This window comes from Scylla paramamosain, chromosome 9, assembly GCF_035594125.1.
Source record: "Scylla paramamosain isolate STU-SP2022 chromosome 9, ASM3559412v1, whole genome shotgun sequence".
In the NCBI taxonomy this organism is placed as follows: domain Eukaryota; kingdom Metazoa; phylum Arthropoda; class Malacostraca; order Decapoda; family Portunidae; genus Scylla; species Scylla paramamosain.
The window spans coordinates 1,270,001-1,287,500 of record NC_087159.1 but is presented as its reverse complement, the minus strand read 5'-3'; the positions used below and the strand labels follow the sequence as shown (position 1 = coordinate 1,287,500).

Genomic DNA, 17,500 nt, shown 5'->3' with positions numbered 1-17,500 from the left:
ACAGTAATAAATAACATTTAGTGCTTGTATTATGTATAATAAGGATGAATAGCTATAATTAGATATCGTATACCCATGTTGCATCATAACAGGAGCCATGCAGTGGGTGAAGAAACAATCAAGCAGGCCCTGAGCGCCCCACAATGAATGTGCTGTGAGGGTCCACTATTTGGCAAGAAAGGGTGGGGAGCCTCACTCGCTAATAGCATAAGCACGCACTTATTCTCTACCCCACATTTTCATTTTGCAACAAAAGCTTACAGTGATGTATACTTCTCATAGTGAAATGGTAACCGATTAGCAACAAAATAAGTCTGTTCTACATTCACGGCATACTCGCGTTGATTACTGGCAGGGAAACAAAGCACAAATGCCAAGGATCGCGCCGGGTCGAGTAGTTCGTCCTTCAAGAAAAAGTTCCGGAACCAACACTGGCGCGGCTAGCACAGGTAGCTGCAGGCCTTAGTGAGTCTGGCAGGAATTATAAAGCAACCGCACTAATGTTCAAGAGCGAGACGATGTTTGCTAATGTGGAATTCATACAGGCATTAAGGAAATAAAAGGTCGTAGTGGAAAAAAGTAATTTAGTTAGCAATAAATAAGGATTATCAACCATCAGAGATTGTATCCGCAGTGAAGACCGAAAAATACTTGTTCTCTTCGCAACATAAATGCTTCTGATAAGATTCTTCAGCAGCGTTACGGACACTATATCTTAAGCCTGGTATGTTTTTGCTAAAGTTTTACGCGTGTCTAACCGTAATGGAGACTGAAATACGTCGACAGTCCACCCGGGAGACTGTTGAGGTAGGCCCAAGCAGCACAGGACAGAGCGAAGTATTAACAGACACGCGACCGTCATCCACACTGCACTTCGGTGGATGGTGGTGGAGATACAGCCGTAGGTAGGAGGTGATGATGGTGAATGATAGTAGACATACATTGTTAGCAGTGGAGATTGAGAGATAATTGTGATTTGACGTGCAGATGATGAGTGGTGGTGACGTCACTTGGAGATAGTGATACTGGAGATACATGTGATGAAAGGAGAGCTGCAGGAAACAGAATAGTTTGTACGTATTTTGCACGAAAGTAATAAAGTGTGTTATTGTCATTAACTAGAAATTTTTACGTGACTTATCTATTTGGAATGGATGTTGAATAGATAACGTTTTAAGCAGGTTGGAATCCTTAATGAATAAGCGATACTACAACATACCGACTTAATGAACCCGGATTGACGATGCAAATATTCACTTAAGATGTCCTCGACCCCCTCCAAAAAAGTCATTATACTAAAACGTGCACATGGAAGTTAGCTGTATTCTACGATCCAACGAATCCACTGGTAAAAGATATAGATGTATGGCTGAAATGGGTGAATAGGTGTAAATGTTTTGATTACTTAGAATAACCTTCGTATGCTGGTAGTTTTCATGATGCATTGGTTGCTACGGAAGAATTGCTTTCTCCACCTAACATGTGGCTTCTTCTCATTGCATTAAACAGACCAGTAATTTAATACCCGTGTCTTATTCGTCCGCACGGTCGGACGCACCACGTCATGTCTTGGAAAAGATAAGAGGCTCCGTCGTCTGCACTTGATTCAACACTCAGCGTGCTCCTACTGCGTGGTGTCAGCTGATCTCTAAACTTCAATGACCATGAATATATCTACATCTCTCTTCATCATCTACTAGTAACTATATCAATAACAGATTTTACCTTTACCGAAGTGCCCGTCGCGGTGCGTCAGCGACCATGGAGCGCCATTCCTCTCTTCTCTCCATCATGTCTGTTTTCCATCAAGGTCTCTAAATTTATCCATACATTTCTTTCTTTCATCACATATATGTATCGCATTATCTCATTTACTGCACCACAGATCACCCAACTTGACCTTCTGTGGTGGAGAAAAATAAACGTTTTTTTAAGACAATAATGCAGGATTTACAGACAAATAATATGCGTTGGCACGACACAGTAGCGAGAAAGAGAAATTTATTATCACATATCTTTGCCCAACTCTGGCAGAAGGATGCGCCAATCTGCATACTTCCTGTAGCTTAGACACGCTTTCTTCTTTTATCTTCCGCCTTCACAACGGAATCAGCTTCTTATTATCCTTGTTATTAGCTAGAACAAAACTAAATTTCACCTACTAATTTGGTTTTCCTTAGAACAGACGCCGGCAATTATTGATCTGCGGACGTTCTTTCTGCTGCGTGATGGCCTGGGTAACTGAAACCATTTCCCGCATTGCCGCAGCAAAACGCATAACCGGACATCAGATGAAAGTCAACCTCACGCGGTATTCACTTGAGGTAGCATGAGTAAGAAATCGTGCATGACGTCACTGGCAACTTGCTGACCTTCATTCACTTTTGAGTCAGTAGTGGTGGAGTCTCGCGGGCTTTTCCCAGTAGTATCTGTCGGCCGGAGATGCCGCTCTACAAGTACCGCAGTTTTTGTAGTTTCTAAATGTTATTTTGTCCACGATATGCAATTAAATATGTCTTCTTCGGGGTGTGTTACTTTAAATAGTTGCGTAAACACCAGTCGTGCTTGATTACTTGCGAAGATTTCTCAAGGTCTCTCTCTCTCTCTCTCTCTCTCTCTCTCTCTCTCTCTCTCTCTCTCTCTCTCTCTCTCTCTCTCTCTCTCATCATCTCATTAATTTAGATTAGTTCATGTATACACTTCCTCACACGAGATGTCTGTCCGGACACAGCCTTCCATGTAGCTGTGCACTAATACACACAGAATTAGGCCTATCATTCATCACCTCGAAAAAGCGTTCACTCTCACTCACCGCTGTCAGCTACTGATCCCAAATTTTCGACGATGCTTTGAACACCTTTGCTAAAGAAGAGTGACACAGTCATGCGAACACTAAACACGGTCACCGCAGCATGGGAGCAAAATATATTCCAAGTTCAACATACCAGGGAGACGTAAGCACAGAGAAGACACGCTCACAGTAGTCGGAGGAGCAGGCGACTGTCTGTCGGAGGTTGTAGTGGAAAGAGAAACTCTTCACTGTTTGTGTTAGTGGTGGGGGACTCCCGGGACCTCCCGCCGCCCACCCTTGGCACGGCTGTCGCCACAAAAACGTGCAGCATCTCCCGTGTTAACCCACCGCCTCGGCCACAACGTGTGCTGCATGCGCATCTATCCTGATTCCAGTCCTTTTAGGGCAGAGCTGAATCCACTGATTAAAAGTATTTATCTTTCGTAAACATGTGGATAGCAGCCTTTCCTAAACAATGATTTTACGGTATCAGCACTATTTCGTTGTCATTGACACGTCATAGTGTCATCCATGATGTTGCAAGGTACCAGCAAAGTTTGGAGTGTTCCCCTACCCAGCGGCATCCCAGCGCCGGGCCTCGCAGCTGGGCAGGGAAAGTAAGGGAGGCAGTGGCTGCCAAATTCTTTCAAGCGTCACTTTTTCGCCTCAGTTTCTTTCTGTTCAGAGTATTTCCTTTCTGGGATACTAGGTCTTCCATGAAGTCTTCTTATTCTTAAACACACGGGAACAGAACACTTCCACTGAACTGATGAACACTTAAAACCTGCAATAGGCAACTCTTAACTGGCTGGCAGGAAGGTAGGAGCAGGAGTACTGTAGGCTGTGGCCTTCAAATACAACGTAAAACATTGAACTGGCGTGCGTACATTTCGAAATCAAATGTTTTGAGTATTGACATGGTAACAGTTAAACAACAATTTAAGGTAACAGTCCTGGTAAACACTGCAGGATTCTGTAGTGTAGTGCTTCCTTTTCTTGTTGATAAGGCAAGTGTGGCGGCAGGCTGGGCCAGGGATGCCATGGTGATGGCTGGCGAAGGTCACTGCACTAACACACCAACTATTACATGTTTCAGTACATACAGGACTTATCAAGCAAAATTAACTCTTGAGAAGTTCAATAGTTTCACCTTGAATGATCAAAATATGCAAGAGTACGAATTTCGCTTCAAAGAAAACGCGTTATAGCACATTTTCTTTAACTTTACAAGGGTAACACAAGTATCATGACACGCTTACTATTTGCTGGGATACTCCAATAGTTATATAGAATTATCATTGGTGTTGCATAATGTGACTCACCCAGAAGCTTAACTTTTGTACTATTAAAAGTTGCGGTACGTCCATTCACCAGATTATCACGAAGTCACCGCAATTATGACCTATAGTTAAACCTCAAAGATAATCACTGAACTAAACATCCATCATTAGCATCATCGTCATGTTCCTTTTCAGTAATTAAAAACGGATAAAGACGCCACACTAGCTAAAAGACAGCATATCACATGAGAATTTGAAACACAGTACGTCTACATACTCAGTATCCTGGTGGGTGCTGGCCGTGGGTGATGGCGTGTATGGTGCCTGGTGTGCTGGACAAACAAAAGATAGGCTCTGATCTCGACCAGTAGAGCCCTGGTTCTGCCCTAAACCACATAGACAAAGAATCAATCCACTCTAGGAACTGTTTTCGCAGTGAGCAACATCCGGATCACACAGTTCCGAGTCTTCTGACGTCATGCGGTTATCCCTCCACATCACGCGGCTCCCTGACTCGTATACGTTTAGAATCATCTCCCTTCCATGAACCGCATTTCATTTTGCCAACCGTATTCTCTCTCTCTCTCTCTCTCTCTCTCTGGTAGACACATCAACTACGTGCACTGTTTAAAAGTTCACAGGCGTGGCTGACCCGCTGGCCTGACACTGACAGACATACGTTGAAAGGTTAGCTTAAAGTGGTAAATTATTATTTGTTTTTGTTTCCAGGTCTTGTTTTTATATTAGAAGATACATAAATGATTTGGCAACACTTAAATGTAGTAATCTAACATGCTACATTGGTATGGCTATGCATTATAATTGTCTTCGTGTTCTGAATTTTCATATATTGTTTTGTGTGTGTGTGTGTTCAGGTTAATGGTAGGATAATCGAAAATGACATTCCATTCACCTGTTTGTCATCAAAGGAGGAAAAGGACTCGGTAGTGTGAGGTAATCCTGGTGTTGCAAGGCTGAATGAGATACACCAACACCGATTCCTGTGCTAACCACCGCCAGGTAACTGATTATTGGTTTTAGGATTTTCCTATAGAGTTCTGCATCAATTATAAGATGAAAATCGATGCAAGAAAGAATATACGCGAAATAACACCGAAAGTCATTGTAACGAAAGTGAAACTACATGAGAACAGGTAGATGTTTAGTTTGACTGGTGTGCGTGTGTCGGGTGTGTGGGCCGTCCCTCGGGAGCCGCGCGTGCGTCACCTCTCTCAGTGCGCTCACAGCCTTTGCAGTGCGAGGTAGAGTTGTGCTCCAGCCTTAGGTGAGTCTACTCGCTTGTTTCACGTTCTTGACAATTACTGAGTTTCTGTGGCGAGAGATACTGTGACCCATGGTCCCAAGCAGTGATGCAAAGGTGAGGTACAGGTAGAGGCTGAGGCTGGCGGGCGGGATGCCGGCACTTTTGAGTGGGAAACCTTAGAAATTCAAGCCTCCTATCCGATTACCTCAAACGACCGATTTGTGTAACCGGATTATGGTGAGTGCAAGTGATGACCGGTGTGGGGAGGTGAATGAGAAGTGCTGGGGAATGCTGGGAAAACGCTTGTCCCGCGGGGAAGAAGGCGGCGGGAGGCAAGCGGCGGGGGCTGGGCGGCGGGCTACTTGGCGGGCCTTTTGAAGCGTTACCGGCGCGGGTGTTGGGATGTGAGGCCGCACAGGAGCTCCTGAGGCCGTGTATACCAGGTGACAAGTGTGTAACCCGACTCCACAGCCTTCTGAGAGGGTGGCCAGATTGATATAACACTAGGCCAGGCTTTACTCTGAAGTGGAGGATGTGAAAGTCCTCTGGAGTAATGAATGAATGAATGTTGCCTGGCTGGTGATATACTGTTTATTTTATTTTATCATCTTTATTATGTGTGTTTAGAAAGATCTAGACGTGCTATTCACGGTTTGATGACGGCCAGATTGAAGCAATAACACCGAACAGTGTTACAATGTGGATGATGTGAAAGTTCCATAGAGTGATGAATGAATGTCCGCCTGAAAAGCTATTGCCTATTATTATAAAGGCTAGCCAGTTCTGTTTTATATAATTGTGTTTTGTCTCCCACTGTGGCTATAAATAAAGGTTTCAAATGTTCGGGGAAGCGTATTTGTGTTGGGGAAATGTTTTGGTATGCCATTCACGCTCAGAAGCTGGCCAGTGAAGAAACACCAGACGTAGCTTTTAAATTGTAATGTGAAGAATGTTAAAGTTTCATTGTAGTGGTAATAGCAGCTGGTAATGTTTATTTATTAGTAGTAGAATTTCATTTATTTTTTACTTATATTTTTATTTATTTATTTATTTGTTTATTTATTTATTTATTTATTTATTTATTTATTTATTTATTTTGGTGGAGAATTTTTGTCATGTCATCCCTTCCTGGATTTGTTGTGTATACATAGTAAGATGATGGTGCAACAAGATTTCAGAGTGTTGTGTTTCGTGGTGTGGGAAGGGTACAAACAGCAGGAAGAAATGTACCAAGGCCATGGATGAGTTGTTTTTATAGATGATGGCTCTCAGTGTCTTCTTCTTCTTCTTCTTCCTGATTGTGTTGCAGTTTAGAGAAACATTACTTAGTTTATACATGGTTATTTTCATAATTTAATGCTTATTATGACTGTGTATGATGGACAGATTTATGGTGTTATACATGTCATTCCTATCTTATCTGTCTAATATTACTTTTACTTTAATCTGCATATTATTGCTAAATAGATACCAGGGCACATACTTGACAAATGCATGTTATGTCCTGATAGCGGGCGCCACAGATAAGATATTACATTTCTCATTTATGGAAAAAAAACATACATTATGATTACAAGGTTCTATACTTACCTCTGATTAATGTTGCTTGAAATGTTATGGAAATTTTAGGCATAATGTATAAAAGAAGCAATAGCTGTTAATAGTTCCTGCATGCAGTTAGTTATCCTTTATTGTGTTTAGTTAAACATAATGATATGAGAGGTGACAGCTCAAGTATATTTTGGCCTGAAATGGCTACCTATACAAAATTATTTGGGTTTTGGAGTGCCAGTATGTTGGTTTTAGGTGATAGATCAACACTGTAAGTTTGAGATGACTAAGATTACATACATGGATTTGATGTGACTGTATGAGACGACATGGATTAGATGTGACGGTGTAAGATCATGTGTGTTCGGAACAGCACAAGACTATGTGTATGTGTTGGGAATTAAAACGATTCTTGTTGGTGAGAGAAAAGTGCACAGGAATACAATGACAATTGCTGCTTGAATTTTATAGATAGCTATGTGCCAGCACTAATTGGTAACTAAAGTAGCAGGTAGTAAAGAAAAGATGCTTTAAAATGTTGAATGGCAAAGTTACATAGTGGTAAATCTACTACTACTGCAATAACTTAGGATGTTATTTGAGTATGGATGATGAGCTGATTATTGAACCTGTACTGGAAGCAGCATATACTTTATATCAGTATAGTGTTTCTTGGTGGTACAAGTGCAGTTACCAGTAAGGGTGATGCTAATGGCAAAACCTAAGCAACAAGTAAAAATTTTCAATCTTCAGTGAAACTTAAATGTGGAACTTTACATTTCCACTTGTATACATGAACTCCTTAGTTATTGCCTCTTTAATGCTCAAAGTCTTTGCCAGTTATTGCCTCTTTAATGCTCAAAGTCTTTGCCAAGTGCAAGAATTTCATACATTTGTAATTACTTATATAAAGTTAGGGCCCCATGCAGTAAAGAGCTGCTCCGAGCATGTGCAATCAGTTTGCATTGCTGTACATCGCTTCACGTTCCTCACACTTTACTTTTTTCAGAACATGTTCACGGATTGATAATAAAGCAGGCTAAAATAATTTCTTCGTGTAACGTTGTATTTCAGTTTCTTGCCGAACTTATCTATATCGGCTAACAAGATAATTCAGCATACTCAGGTGGTGCACATTTGTGGCATAACAATTCCAGCCCAAGATAAATCATAACTTTAAGTTATTTATGCATTACATTACTTGCACACACTCAACCTTAGCAAACATGTGCAAGTATGGAATATTTTTAGCTGACTGAGCTTTGTGTTGGCAGTCCTATATACACTCACACCCATAAGTCAGTTGTCAAAACACTTCAGACTTGTTTATGTTGGCTTTACTAACCATCTCGCCTCTCAGGCACGATATAATGAAATGGGTGATATTTTACTGAACCACATATTTCTTGACTGTTTATGAATGAAAGCCCACAAAGCTGTAGAAAGGAGAAAGCTTTATCTCTGAAGCAAATAACTGCAGATCTCACTCCCAGGTGTGATACAAGAATATGTACCAGGTGTAGGCATGAAAAGTTACTGTATAATTTTTTGTATCTTGCGGATAACTGCAATACAAGATGATGGATGTACAAGCATCATAAAAAAACAATTGCAGATACTCAATATTTCTAAGTGAAAAACATGGGATCTGAAAAATAAGGAATATTGCAGTTTAAGGTCTGTGAAATTTCATTAATTTAGTCACAGTTGAGGTTAGGTCTCTCTCTCTCTCTCTCTCTCTCTCTCTCTCTCTCTCTCTCTCTCTCTCTCTCTCTCTCTCTCTCTCTCTCTCTCTCTCTCTCTCTCTCTCTCTCTCTCTCTCTCTCTCTCTCTCTCTCTCTCTCTCTCTCTCTCTCTCTCTCTCTCTCTCATTGCCATAAGGTGTTTGTCTGGGGTAAAGGGAAGAAGAGTGAGACAGGTGCCAGCAACACCCTTGCATCAACAGATGGTGTTTGTTTTCAGTACTACATGGTTGCCTTGCAGCACAGCCTGTGGCCTTACCTGTTCCTGCTTGTACTTGGCTCAAAGATTCTCTCTCTCTCTCTCTCTCTCTCTCTCTCTCTCTCTCTCTCTCTCTCCTCTCTCTCTCTCTCTCTCTCTCTCTCTCTCTCTCTCTCTCTCTCTCTCTCTCTCTCTCTCTCTCTCTCTTTTTTCATGTTTACTGCACTTATTATTTTCTTGATGATTCTTTCTTAATCTGTCTATTTGCATTGTAACCTGTACTGTTCATATATTTCATGATATTTTCTCTGACCGTAGTATACCTAATTTCTCTTTTCCATCCTAAAGCCTTATCTGTCATTCTCATTATCTAACACATTCCTCTGTTATTAAACTGCTACATTAATATCATAATGGCAAAAAATGTCTCACTTGAATAATTTTGTCTTATTACGGATTATACATGAGTGCATTGGCAAATCATGTAAGTCTCAGAAATGTGGTATCTCACAGCTTTCAGGTTAGAAAAAAGATACATTTTAGGATTGGAACATGCACACACACACACACACACACACACCTTTATCACACTGGTGACAGATAGAGCCACTAATTAGTGTAGACTGATGAGGTGTGCACTACAATATTAAAGAGGCTTATCCTACATATATGCAGGTGCACTACACAGCTATCATGATATGTGGGGTTGGCATTGCAGTAATATTGCATCAGATTTTAATGTAATATCAAGGTTACATTATAAGGTAATAGAAAATTAATATATAAATATCCTTGGTTGATATAGGTGGAATCTAATACTTTGACAAATGTGGAATGTTTTATTTTGGTACATCTTCATTCCATTCGCATCAGGGGTTTTCCAGTTCCTTTAGTTGATTCCATTCATTACAACTCCATTTTGAAGTCCATCCCACAGTCTCCCTCTCTGTCTCCCCCTATATCTCTCCCTAACGTGTGTTCAGCAGGGTCCCTTTCTTCTCCTCTTACCGGATAAGACACCCAGGTCAGGGACAACCTGACCTGTGTTCAGTATTGATCAAGAGTAGTGTGTGCATCCCATCCCAGCAGGTGTTCAAGGACGTGCATAGTGTTTGTTGTTCCCAGCGCTATGGAGACTGTACCTGATGGCCTTCAGCTTTAACAGGCAATGAGACTCCCACATCCTTGCCTAGTCGTTCATGTTTATGGCCGTCTTGGCTCAAAGTACAGCACTCCACCCAGAGACATGAGTGTTTTAGTGTGTAGCGCTCGTCTTTCTGACATAAGAGGCGGTGAGTGCTGGCTGACATACTAATCCCTTTGGGTCTTGTGGCTCCCATATATCGTAATGAAGATGGTATGTAGCGAACTTTTTTTTTTCCCCTTTCTTTCTCTCTGTCCTCATTCTTTGCACGGAAGTTCAGTGACAGCAAAAGCATGACCTTGCCAGGGAATGCCCATTGTATTCGTGGTGTGATTGTTGCAACCTTATTTCGATATTGATCCATAGGTAACACAGCCTAGGTTTATTGTGATACATACTGCGTAATGATCCATTCAAACATAGACACACAGGCGTACCAAGCAAGAGAGTGGCTTTACTTGCTGTGATGCGATATATGTAGCGCCCTCAGCATATTTCACAATGGAAGTTCTCAGTGTAACCTCTCCTTGGTATGACCTTCTTGAAGTTCAACAGCCATTCCATGTGATGCCACAGACAGCTTATCAGAGCCATTGTTTGCTGCTGCTGCTGACGGGCGACTCTTGATGCGGGGCTCACGAAACAAAAAAGTTGCGAAATGAAGACGTGTATGCTTGTTTCTTCCAAGGTGAGGTGGATGTTCTTCAGTGAGAGAGAGAGAGAGAGAGAGAGAGTTTGTGGTATTGAGTGGTGAGTGGAGGGCGAGGCGGTGAAGTGGCAGAAGGATGTGAGCAAGGCGTGGTAGTTTTGGCTTGGGGCCGCTGGTGGAGGAGAGGGGCAGCCCGCATGGTCTGGTCCACACAGGGGGCGCAAGGGACAAGGATGGATCACGGGTATCAACTGAGTAATGGGGGAACCTGGCACAGTGCCATGCAGCAGCTTGGAGTAGGGGGGAATGTTGGCACTGGCAGTGACACACCCAGCTCCTCCCCTCCCTGTGGTGGCGAGAGCTGGTGGATGCAGGTAGCAGCTCTTTTTAGGCTCCTGCACCCCATTTCCACACGCGTACAATAACAGCAGACAAGGTACGATCATTAAGCTACCTAGTAAACTACTCGTCATTCTCTGTTTCCTAGAGAGAGAGAGAGAGAGAGAGAGAGTGCAAGTAGTGGGTGAGCAGCGTGTTGGGCGAGGGTTGGAGTTAGGTGGCGTGGGTGTGGGGGGGGGGCGGGGGCGGGGGCGGGGCTGGTGTAGTGTGCTTGGTCGGCGTGGCGGTGCTTGCGTGGTGGCGGCCAGTGCATTCACGTGGTGCTGACCGGACAAAGCGATTAGTTACTCACTTCTATTTAGGTAATAACATCATCGTGGTGTCTTGTGTCATTTAATCGTGATGTAGGACTGCCTTATCGCCACACGTTAATTTTTTTCCCATATTCTAGTACTTTCATAAGAGTAGTTCCCAACGTTACCTCTTTAGTGGTTCCCCGACTGAGATATGTGTTCAGTGGCTTCCATGAATACACAGGTTTGATTATTGGTGACGGTGATTAATAATATAAAGATACCAGGAACCACAAGAAAAGTGAATATGTTTGTTGGAAGAGAACTATCGATTTGCTTCGGACTACAAATTCTCCCTGTTCATTCATCCCTCACCCGAGCACTGGGAACTCCCGCTGGTGTGTGGAGGCGCCGGATTTCCTGTCGCAAACTCCTTGGCCTGATAGGTCTCGCGTGCGCAACAGGTGTACTCTTTGAACAATGATAACGTACAGTGTGTTGTGAAAGGTAAAAGATCTTTAACCTAACAGAAAATACATGGATCTTTCTCGTAACCCTTAACCCGCGGACACCCCTGCGTGCCGACGGCTGTGTGAGGCCTTGGTCTTTGCTGCGCTGTGCTGACTGCTGCCGCCCGGGCCTCCGGCGAGAGGTGCTCCAGGCCACCGCGTTATTTTCCCAAAGAGTCGGAAGTGGTGCAAGTGTGAATGTGTGCCGGACCTGACACTTGTAGGTAGGCGTGTAAGGGGCAGCACTGGGACAAATGTCGTAAGCAACTTCCCCAGACGCGTTCGAGCATCAGGCGCGGGTTGCTGGCTCTGGGTTACTACTGAGGCCGAGTACTGCCGGTTTCGTTGTGGGGAATTTTTTTTGTGTTCGTTGTATGACAGTGAACTTTAAGGTACCAAAGTTTACGATGCAAGTTTACGATGCCTGACTTGATGTTTACTCGATTTTTACCAGTTTAGCGAAAATAGAATTGCAACAGCTGTGAGTTGTCCTTCCTGAGTCTGGCGTCAGGCGCGGCGTAGGCTTAGCACGGCTGAAGGCCACGCGACGCGGCGTTACGCGGCTGAACGAAGCATGGCTTGTTCACACCTGCCAAGTGCTGCCATGACGGTGCCAGTAGCCGCCAGCCAGCGCCTCGCAGCACGTGTCACACCGAGCAGCCTCACCCACCGTTGCTCGCGCCCCTTCATCTGCACCGGCGATGTTGTGGCTGAGAGGGGGACAAATGAAAACCCTGGACTCCCGAGCCATCTACCGCTCTATCTGTGGCAGCATCATTTCAAACAAAAGACGGCGGTAACATGGGCGTTGCGCCGTTCAGCACGACATGTACAAACCCTTCCTACGTCCCCCAGCCCCCTCTCTAGGTATGAACAGTCTCACCAACCGCTCGAAAAACGAACTTGAGGTGAGGGTGGAAAAAAATGCAAAACCTCATCAAAGAGCAATCGCTCGTTACATCTGGCAACACACACACACACACACACACACACACACACACACACACACACACACACACTTTCCCTTAGTAATGAATGCCGCACCGGGGAAAAAGAGTAAATTATGGAGTTGTATGAGTAAATGAGAGTGTTCATAACCTCGTCGTGCTGGAGTGCCTCGCCTCGCCGCTCCTTGCTCTCGCCGCCCAGTTACCACCACCACCACCACCACCACCACCTTAGCCCTTAACCACGCACGTATTGCGGTAGGTTGAGACCGCCGCTCTTTGCCCCCCTATGCTACAAAGACAGTAATGAACCGTGAACATGCATAAAGTATTGAAGCCTCCGGCATGTACACGCTGCCGCCAGAGCACCCCGACTTTGCAGCACCGAGAGGAGAGGTGATGAACACAAACCGGATATTGGCTCGCCGGTGCATTGATTGACTTCAGGGAATTTCATGACATTTAGAAGACAGGAGCGAGGGGAGAGGCTGGATGACAGGGAGGGGGAAGTGATGAGGGGAGAGACATTGGATGAGATGGAGTTGGGAGGGGGTAGGAAGTTGGTGTAAAGGTTAACTTATATAGGTCATACGCCTGTCTGGTACTACGCCCAGTCTGTACACGTCCTGCTCCGTCAACATGTGCAGGTAAGAGCGGCCTGCACTGTTTACCGTCGGGTTTTCACAGGTGCTTATTTACCTATAGCAAAGTTGACGTGGGGAGAAGGTAAACATCTGTGCACCTTCTCCCTCTCTCTGACGCTCCACTCTCCCTCCTTCTTCCCGCACAAACCGGAAACCGAACTTAGATAAGAATAAAGGTTTGAAGTTATCAAATTTACGCAATGTGCCGAGGCTTTCTGGCAAGCAAATAGAGAAAAGTAGTTTTTTTCCGCTAGTTGTGTGTGTGTGTGTGTGTGTGTGTGTGTGTGTGTGTGTGTGTGTGTGTGTGTGTGTGTGTGTGTGTGTGTGTGTCTTTGGCGCCGTGCTGTTAAATTACCACTATAGTTCTCTGACTGTCTGATATTTTGGGAGCCACGGTGCCAGCCAAGGGAGAGAGAGAGAGAGAGAGAGAGAGAGAGAGAGAGAGAGAGAGAGAGAGAGAGAGAGAGAGAGAGAGAGAGAGAGAGAGAGAGAGAGAGAGGAAACAGTTGTGGGTGAGAGTTAACAACCACCGTCGTTTCGCATATCTGCAATCATCGTAGCATCAACAAGAGCGTCAACCTGTGTGTGTGTGTGTGTGTGTGTGTGTGTGTGTGTGTGTGTGTGTGTGTGTGTGTGTGTGTGTGTGTGTGTGTGTGTGTGTCAGAGGGGGAATGATGACAGCTTTCCAGCTTTCCGGGAACAAAATTAATATAACCACGTCAGAAATATATTAATATTTGGGACACACACACACACACACACACACACACACACACACACACACACACACACACACACACACACACACACACACACACACACACACACACACACACACACACAACAGTTATTATTATTATTATTATTATTATTATTATTATTATTATTATTATTATTATTATTATTATTATTATTATTACTACTACTACTACTACTATTACTACTACTATTACTACTACTACTACTACTACTACTACTACTACTACTACTACTACTACTTCTACCAGTACCACTACTACTACTACTACTAATACACAAGCACCGCTATCAGTATTATCAATCTTACGATTAATATTATTAGATGTTAAACTCCCCTTACGGCATGTGCTGTGTGTAGGTGCGTGCGTGCGTGCGTGCGTGCGTGCCACTCTCTATATGGATGTGGAACAGACAAGGAACGAAGGAATAGATAGAGACATTTAGTAACCAAGCACTGGAGGAATGAAATGCACTCATGAATCTTAACTCCCATCAGTGTGTAGAAGAATCGCCCGAATTCATCCCCTCACTTCTTGCATCACCACCACCGCCACTACCACCACCCTCATGACCCCTCCACCTTGCCCATCTCTTCCCTCCCTCCCTGCGTCGCTGGATGTGGGCTGTGTCGTCAGATGAAGGCAGGCAAAGGGGAGGAGAGGAACGCTCCCTGCAGCAGCTGACCTCATTGTTGTTGTTGCTGCTTGTGGTGGTGGTGGTGGTGGCAGTGGTGGTGGTGGTGGTGGTAGTGGTGGTGGTGGTGCACGGTGGGTCGATGTGAGTCGCGGAAACCGTATAGGTCGCCTGAGTCATCCTTCTGACTTATTCACGACTGTAGCCGGAACTCGGAACCCCGTGACAAGGAGAAAGGCCGCCGCCACTGCCAGCCTGAAGAGAAGCAGCAGGGTTAGAGAGAGAGAGAGAGAGAGAGAGAGAGAGAGAGAGAGAGAGAGAGAGAGAGAGAGAGAGAGAGAGAGAGAGAGAGAGAGAGAGAGAGAGTTTACATAGATTTACATTACAATTGCTAACCATTAGATCCACTCGATGTGATGCTAGAGAGAGAGAGAGAGAGAGAGAGAGAGAGAGAGAGAGAGAGAGAGAGAGAGAGAGAGAGAGAGAGAGAGAGAGACATACATTTACCTTACAATTGCAAGCCATTAGATCCACTTGAGTTGACACTTTAGTTACCTGAGTGGCACTTACGTCTTTTCATCAAGTGCTGTTCTGTTTGTGCCGTTCAAATAGCCGCGAGTCTTTCCCCTCTGTCGACACATAGGGAACATTGCAATAAGGTAAGGCAGGATGGAAACTTACTCCTTATCCTGATGGAAGGCAATGGGATTAATGTTCTCCGTGTGGCAGCGAGTAAGGAGAAAGACGCATGGTTTGGCTAGGTAAGGAACAAGTGTTATGTGTACCATTCTTGAAAGCGAAGGTACGGATGAAAGGGAAGGGAAGGGAAGATAAGGAATGAGAAGAGAAGGTAAAAAAAATGACGTAAACAAAGGAAGGGAATTTAGGGGAGGATAGGGACAGATAAAAAAGAAGAAGAAAGGAAAGGAAAGGAAAGGAATGCTGTGAAAGGCAATACCATTAAATAACTTGACATAACCAACCCTGACCTTACTTAACCTTACTTAACCTATACAAGTCTTACCCAACCTTAACTCTCTTAACCTAGCTAACCTTACTTCACCTGACCTTTCCTAACGTAGCCTATCTAACATCACCAAACCTTATCTCACTTTACTTTATATTATCCTCTCTTGCCTTACTTCCCTTAACAAACTGAGAGAAACCTAAGCAAAGCAGACCGGACCGTACCAGACCAGCAGACCAGTTAGGACCTGACCTTACGTAACCGAACCAAACCAATACAAACCAAACCTAACCTTAGCTATCGTACACTGTTGTGGGAGAAATGTCAGTCATTTAAGCCGGATCTGAGAGAGAGAGAGAGAGAGAGAGAGAGACAGTGTTCCGAGTATTCGACCCCCCTTGCACCCAATCACAGTGGGGGACAGCCACGCGCGTGCGGGATGCCAGGGGATGTGGGTCGTAAGAGGGGTTGGGGTCTTAGAGGAACAAATTATATTGATGAACTCTATTCTCTTCCTCCTCCTCCTCCTCCTCCTCCTCCTCCTCCTCCTCCTCCTCCTCCTCCTCCTCCTCTTTCTCCGCCTCCTTCATTTTGTTTATCATTTAAGTTCGTGATTCCAAAGAGGAGAAGGAAGGAGGAGGATGCTTGGCCCAGTCCAGAATGGTTAGGTTTGATTAGTACTTTATTTATGTATTGTGGCGTGGCTCTTTATTTTATGGAGCGAAGGGAAAGGAGACTATTTGGCCCTTGAAAACTAGGCCAGTGCAGAGGAGGAGAAGGAGGAGGAGTAGGAGGAGGAGGAGGGAAGTATCTTATTTTCTGGAGAGAAGACAGAAGGGGTTGTGGTGGAATGAAGAGAGAGAGAGAGAGAGAGAGAGAGAGAGAGAGAGAGAGAGAGAGAGAGAGAGAGAGAGAGAGAGAGAGAGAGAGAGAGAGATGGTCTAATCGTTTGAAAGTAGTCTCGTGTCCTTGATAGAAGTGATGGTCTTAAAGAAGAGAGAGAGAGAGAGAGAGAGAGAGAGAGAGAGAGAGAGAGAGAGAGAGAGAGAGAGAGAGAGAGAGAGAGAGAGAGAGAGATCATATGGCGCCGGGTTATGTAGGAACTCATAATTCTTGCTCAGTGTGTGTGTGTGTGTGTGTGTGTGTGTGTGTGTGTGTGTGTGTGTGTGTGTGTGTGTGTGTGGGAACAGCGCTGGGGAGAAACATTGTGTAGTCTGACCTGTATTCTGAAAGACTGCTCTCCCACCACCACGACTCTACGAGCGTTTTCAAAGGCCACAGTGATGACTAGCCGGATTCTGAAGACTGTTTCTCCTGTTAGTAATGTAGAAATCTTGATAATTTGTCTTAGAACGGTAAAAAAAAAGAAATAATAAATAGATAAATAAATAAAAAACTGTGTAACTTCAATTAGACTCGTTTGGGGGTAGTGGAGGTGCGGCACTGAAGTGTTTCACTATGTGGCACTTGAAGGCACAATATTTTGAAACTTTCCTGGCCGCACCTCCTCTGCTTTCAAAAGGCTGTAATTGAATATACTTTGTTTTTTAAGGGTGACAGATTAACAAGATCTCTACATTATCAAAAAGAAGAAACATTCTTGATAACATGGCTGTTCATCTCTGTGGCCTTTGAAAACAGTCGTAGTGAGAGAGAGAGAGAGAGAGAGAGAGAGAGAGAGAGAGAGAGAGAGAGAGAGAGAGAGAGAGAGAGAGAGAGAGAGAGATTTCTACATTATCAAAAGGAGAAACACTCTTGAGAACCTGGCTAATAATCTCTGTGGCCTTTG

At 44.2% G+C, this 17,500-nt stretch overlaps 2 protein-coding genes across 12 annotated transcripts in view; one reads left to right on the top strand and one right to left on the bottom strand.

Annotated features, from left to right (window-relative positions):
* LOC135103367 (calpain-A-like) overlaps positions 1–4,489 on the bottom strand; it is a 22,703-nt gene extending 18,214 nt beyond the window's left edge. For 2 of the 10 annotated variants that reach the window (XM_064009450.1, XM_064009449.1), the window contains exon 1: positions 2,946–3,298. The gene's annotated coding sequence lies outside the window, so the exon portion shown is untranslated. Of the gene's footprint in view, positions 1–1,725; positions 1,744–2,945; positions 3,307–4,348 lie in introns of those variants that run through there. The other 8 variants (XM_064009447.1, XM_064009455.1, XM_064009453.1 and 5 more) reach the window with 8 other exon arrangements.
* Positions 4,490–5,266: 777 nt separating this feature from the next.
* Positions 5,267–17,500, top strand: part of LOC135103364 (beta-1,4-mannosyltransferase egh-like) — a 69,299-nt gene continuing 57,065 nt past the window's right edge. Inside the window, exon 1 of one of the 2 annotated variants that reach the window (XM_064009434.1) lies at positions 5,267–5,356. The gene's annotated coding sequence lies outside the window, so the exon portion shown is untranslated. The remainder of the gene's footprint in view (positions 5,357–17,500) is intronic. The other variant, XM_064009433.1, reaches the window with a different exon arrangement.